Genomic DNA, 6,027 nt, shown 5'->3' with positions numbered 1-6,027 from the left:
TGAAAAGTAAAGAAGTAAAAAGAAGAAAGAGGGGAAGAAAGAAAACAGAAAACTAAAAAAAAGCACTTTTCCTTGGAATTTTAGAGTTTCTATCCTTGCAGCGTGGGGTTACAAAAACATACTTTTCTTTCTTTCTGAACCCTTAAGCTCATAAGCTCTTGAAGAATGCCCCAAAAAGACTCTGTTGGAGAATGCGTTCAAAGCAAGAGATCAAGGATGGACGATCAAACTGTCAATTGAAGAGGACTCTTAGCCTCGTTCTTTCAAAACCACTCCACAGCAGGGCGAAGGCTACCAGCCAGGCTTTGAAAGTACTCTAAGGGAATTCAAGGCCTCTCATCTAAGATCTCTCTGTGCTAAGCCTAGAAAAGTATCAGTGGGAAATCCTCAGGGTCGCTTGACTGAAAAGTGCAGCTCTTGGTAGCATCTTCCCACTCTACCGCCCACTCTCTCTCACTTAGCTTCAAGTAGCATACCTCGACTCTAAAGCAAATGTGCCTCCAGTATTGTCACCAGGACCCTTTCACTTCTCCAGTCCAGGACAGTCTAAGGTCCTTCTTAAAGACAAGGAAAAAATAATGTAAGGATTGTTCTTTCCATTTCAAATTATAACATCTTTTTTTAAAGATTTATTTATTTATTTTATGTATATAAGTGCACTGTAGCTGTCTTCAGACACACCATAAGAGGGTATTAGATCTCATTTACAGACGGTTATGAGCCATCATGTGGTTGCTGGGAATTGAACTCAGGATCTCTGGAAGGGCAGTCAGTGCTCTTAACCTCTGAGCTATCTCTCCAGCCCAAATTATAACGAACCTTACTGAAATATTCATCCAGCATTAATCAGAGTCACTAACACAAAAGCCAAAAAAAAAAACCAAACAAAATATGTATTCTAGAAGACCTTGTGTGCCAGAATATTTGCTATTTCTTCTTGGAAAGAATGTGGCCACTGGTTCTGACTGACGAACAGATGTGGCTTCCACTGCTCAGAGCAGGTGACCCACTGGGACTGAGGCAGGTCCAGGTCTCATACACAGTGCCCAACCCTTCAGAAAACTCACCCAACATCAGTCAGCAGGATCTAGAACCCTGAATTAAATGGTCAAGTGCTGTGCTCTCAGGCACAGAAACCCCACAGGGATTTGTGAATCAAATTAGGTCAAACTGGATTTGGGGGGGTTGTGTTTGTTGGTTGCTTGGTTTTTTACAGTTGTAGAAAACAAGACTTAGAGAGGACATGTGAATTATTCCAAAGTAATTTAACAGCCGACCCTTGGTTTACCCCAGCTACTCAGGAAGCTAAGGAATGAATGTTCAAGGCTGGTCTGGGCTACATAGCAAGTTACAAGTCAGCACTCAGAGCAACTTGTCAAGACCATTTCTCAGTGCTTTTGTGCTTAAGGAAAAAATGTGACATTTTGAACTTTAGACTATCATTTGCAAGTGGCTGTATCTATCAGTAGAAGCTTCTGTTCTTGCTCTATTGTGAAGACTAGGCTGATCTAGAATTCACAGAGATCTGCCTGTCTCTGTCTCTTGTGTTTTCTGTTATATAGCTCAGATGCTTTGCTGCACCTGGCCATCCCTCGCCCCCTTTTTTTGTTTACAGGAAGAGGTGTTTCCACCACCCGCAGCAAAAGCCCACCTAGGGCTGCATTTTTGCATGCCATGGATACAGAGCATTAATCCTCATAGGACAGGATTGGGCCTGTGGCAAGCTTGGGAGAACCTGAAGTGGCTTACCCACTACTGTGGCCTCCATGGGTTTTGTCTTCAGCTGCTGTATTGGCTGGAATCCTGGTTCCTCTGCCTCAACCACTCTGTCCTTGGGGGAAACCCCAATATCTGTGTTCTACTCTTAAATTTAGTAGGGGCTTCTTATAAAATCCACCTTCCTCACTATCCCTCTGTAAGTTCCTGCTCCTTGGCTAGGCTGTTCTTCTCAGGACTGAACCTCTTTCTAGGATTGAACCTCTAAAACTTTAAGCCAGTCCCAATTAAATGTTTTCCTTTATAAGAGTTGCTGTGGCACTTTCCACAGTTACCCCTCCCCATTCCCCCTGGTTTGTGGTTTTCTCCTTTAAATATCCTACACTCCCCTCGCTAGGGGTCGAGCTCCTCTGCCCCTGCGTGGATTACGGGGTCTTGGCCTCAGCGCACTGATTGAAATATACCTTTTGCTGTTGCATCAAGATTGGTGTTTCTGGCCGGGCGGTGGTGGCGCACGCCTTTAATCCCAGCACTTGGGAGGCAGAGGCAGGTGGATTTCTGAGTTCGAGGCCAGCCTGGTCTACAGAGTGAGTTCCAGGACAGCTAGGGCTACACAGAGAAACCCTGTCTCGAAAAACCAAAAAAAAATAAAAAGATTGGTGTTTCTGAGTCTTTTGGGTGGCCGTGAGCTCTCATGGCTTGGGTGGGGGTCTCCCCTCCCCGGGGGCCTTTCATCTCCTCACAGCAATAGGACCATAACTAAGACACTCTCCAAATGGTTCATCAACTGGGGGGCTAGGTATGTGAATATATGAGCCTGGGGTGGGGGTGGGGGCATTCTTATTATAGAGATTTATGGTTACCTAAACCATAACCATTTCCCTACTAGTTTTGCTTTTAATTCTCTAAGAAATACGCTCAATCTAAAATCATAAAGATGTGTACCTATGCTTTGTGCTAAGCATTCAGCTTTCAGCTCATCTAGGTAGAGCTGACCGCTTAGGGTTTTATAATATTTATGAGAAAACAGATCTTCAAGGGGTCTTCAATGACCTGAACATTCCTGTGCAGATTCCCTCCACTTCCTGACGTTTTGTAGATTAATTGAACCCTTTAAGAATTCCATTCAATTGATGGTATTTTTATTGTATCCCCTCTTTAGTGGTTGCTCTATGTCTTATTTGACATATACCTAAAATTGTAGTGCTTGATATTGTCACCTTCCAGTCTGAGTGAAATTTAGAAGCCTTATTTTTCTTCACCTGCTGTCTTGGGTACTTTTGCTTTCTGTCAATTGCTGTGGCATAATGCCATGACCAAGACAACTTACAAAAGAAAACATTTCATTTGAGACTTGTGGTTTCTCAAGGATTATATAGACATCATAACCATAATGGGAGAGAAATGGCAGCCATGACACTGGAACCGTAGCTGTGAGCTTCCATCTTATCTGCAAGCATGAGACAGAGAGCAAGTTAGCTGGGAATGGTGTGGGCTTTTGAAACCTCACAGCCCAATGCCAGTTACACACCTCTTCCAAGAAGACCACACCTCCTAGTCCTTCCCAAACGATTCCATCAACTGGAAATCAAGCATTTAAATATATGGGCCTGTGGGGGCCATTCTTGTTCAAACCACTATGCCTGCTCCAGCCCTTTACAATTTCTAATTGCTTTTGTCATCTATGTGACCTAATGCACCGTGGGGTTGGGGGAACACATCTATGGTAATGATTCTACAAGGCTGACTGATTAGAACTTCATAAAAAGCTAAGATGGTCACAAGATAGCATCTAAAGCCTGTAACAGAGGTTCTCCTGCTTTGTTGTAACCCACTACGTAATGTTTCTACCAATGAATCTGAAAAATACCTTGCCTTACAACTTTTTTCATTCTATAGCTGTAAAAACTTTATGAGATCATTTTTTTCCTTTGGAGCACATCATTTAGGACAACCAGAATCATGGTCCCTGCCCCTAGTCAGTCAACAGGATGGAAACAACTCGGTGTGAGCTGAAAGCTCTGCTCTGTGTCATTTAGAACTACATACAGTAAGTGCCTGGCAATGATGGTGCACGCCTTTAATCCCAGCACTTGGGAGGCAGAGGCAGGCAGATTTCTGAGTTCAAGACCAGCCTGGTCTACAGAGTGAGTTCCAGGACAGCCTGGGCTACACAGAGAAACCCTGTCTCAAAAAACCAAAAACAAACAAACAAACAAAAACAAAAAAAGAAGCACGGTAAGTAACATCACACATGCTGCTTTCATTACCAGGTGTGAGGTCCAAAAACTCCATTCCCCCAAATTCTTGGGCCTGTTCCCCTCCACCAAAGGACCCATTTCTTCCTCACTCTCAGAAGGGACTAAAGGCTATATGTGGTGTCTACTGGCATACCAAAGCACATGCTAGTCCCCAGGCTCACTCAGTACCTGTGGCTCCACTTGCTCCACACCCTACTCTAAACTTCTCCAGCTTCTCATTCCCGTATAACCCTGGTATTTTGGGTATGCTCTCTTGGCCCCCTCTCTCTTGCCCCTCTCTCTTGGTCCCTTTCTTCTTCTCTCTCGCACTCCTGCTCCTCTCATGGCCTGGTGTTGGCCATGCTTAATCTGCTTTTTCTCTTTTCAAGACTCTTCCTGATGCATCTGACTGTATTATCCCTCATGTCTACACAGTAAAAGTCATCCTTTGGAGTTGTCATGTCTTCAGTTTATACGCCAGGCACAAGCTAAAGCTTCAGAGGTGAAGGAACTCCTAAGTGCTATACATGGCTTTCTGGCCAGTTTTGCTTTCCTCCACAGACTCTAAAACTTCTGTTATCATTTAGAGAACTTTTTAAACCCATTCTTGCTGGGCAGTGGTGGCACACGCCTTTAATCCCAGCATTTGGGAGGCAGAGGCAGGGGAATTTCTGAGTTCGAGGCTAGCCTGGTCTACTGAGTGAGGTCCAGGACAGCCAGGGCTACACAAAGAAACTTTGTCTTGAAAAACAAACAAACAAAAACAACAACAACAACAACAAAAAAATCTTGTAGGTTTTCTGGTACCGATGTCTCTTAGTTTTTCTTAATCAGAACCTGTCATATGATTTCTCCTTCATTCCTAGGGAATATTTAACCTGGGTGTACATTTCTAAGTGAATTTCCCCCAGCACTTAAAAGAATATATACCACTCCCCTTTGGCTATGATGCACGATAGAAGTCTGCTCCTGTTTGAGTTCATCCTCTCTGTAGCTAAGGTGCCACTTTCTCTGATATCCTTTTTTTTGTTTTGTTTTAATTCTGGTTTTCATTTCTTCAGTTAGGATGGCCTTAGTGTAGCCTTCTGTGAGTTTTGTCATGTAAGTGACCTATTGTCCCATCAATAGCGTAGTGACACTCTCTCTGATGCAATGCAAATTCTGGTGTGTCTGCTCTCCTCATGTGGGTGGAAATGCTCCTGGCTCTCTATTCTGTCCCATTATTTTCTCAATATAACCTGGTGCCGTTACACACTACTGTGTGAAGTTCGGAATCTTGTCAGGGAATTGTGTCCCTTTATTCGGCCTCTTTAGACCCCATAGTTAGGTGCTTTGTAGAAGGATACCTTTCTCTGTGAAGGCAGAGGATGCCACCACAGTTTAAAATTATTCACAGCTCAATGTTGGGGCTCACATTTGAAATCCCAGTGGAGAAGGTAGGGAGGCAGGAGGATTGCTCACAGATTTGAGGTCAGCCTGGGCTGTTATACAGTGAGTTGCAGGCCAGCCTGTGTTACAGTGACACTCTGTCTCAAAAAACAAATAGACCGCCAGACATAATTCAAGACGGGGCTATGTGTCGCTCAACGGTAGAACCTTGCCTAGTGTGACTAAGGCACTGGATTCTCTACACCCACACGCAAGGCCAACCGCACTGTTGGCTGCACCCACACTCAGTTTGAGAGCTGCGAGGGAAGGAGTACCACGCAGCCATATTGTTATTGTTTGATTGGAGATGCAATCCAGCCAGAAGGGTTTTTTAAAAGACACCAGATGTTTACCACAAAGATTGTTAGCATTTTGTCTAAGCTCTGCCCTACAATTACCTGGCAACAACCAGGTGTGCCTGACTCATTATAAAAAGGGCTGCTTGCCCCCCGCCCCTTGCTCTTGCCTTCTTGTTCCCCGCTCTGTCCTTTAGCAGTGCTTAAACATTACATTATACAATATACCGTACAATTCTCAGAATCCTGTTACTAAGTAAGGGCCTTGAGGGCGTAGAACATTTTCCCTCTTCATTGTTCTATCTCTAGACTCTGGGACTGTATTTGGCACATGGCAATGGCTTCAA

The sequence above is a fragment of the Grammomys surdaster genome, unplaced genomic scaffold, assembly GCF_004785775.1.
Source record: "Grammomys surdaster isolate TR1022 unplaced genomic scaffold, NIH_TR_1.0 185, whole genome shotgun sequence".
NCBI classification, from domain to species: Eukaryota; Metazoa; Chordata; class Mammalia; order Rodentia; family Muridae; genus Grammomys; species Grammomys surdaster.
Note: the sequence above shows the minus strand (reverse complement) of the source record.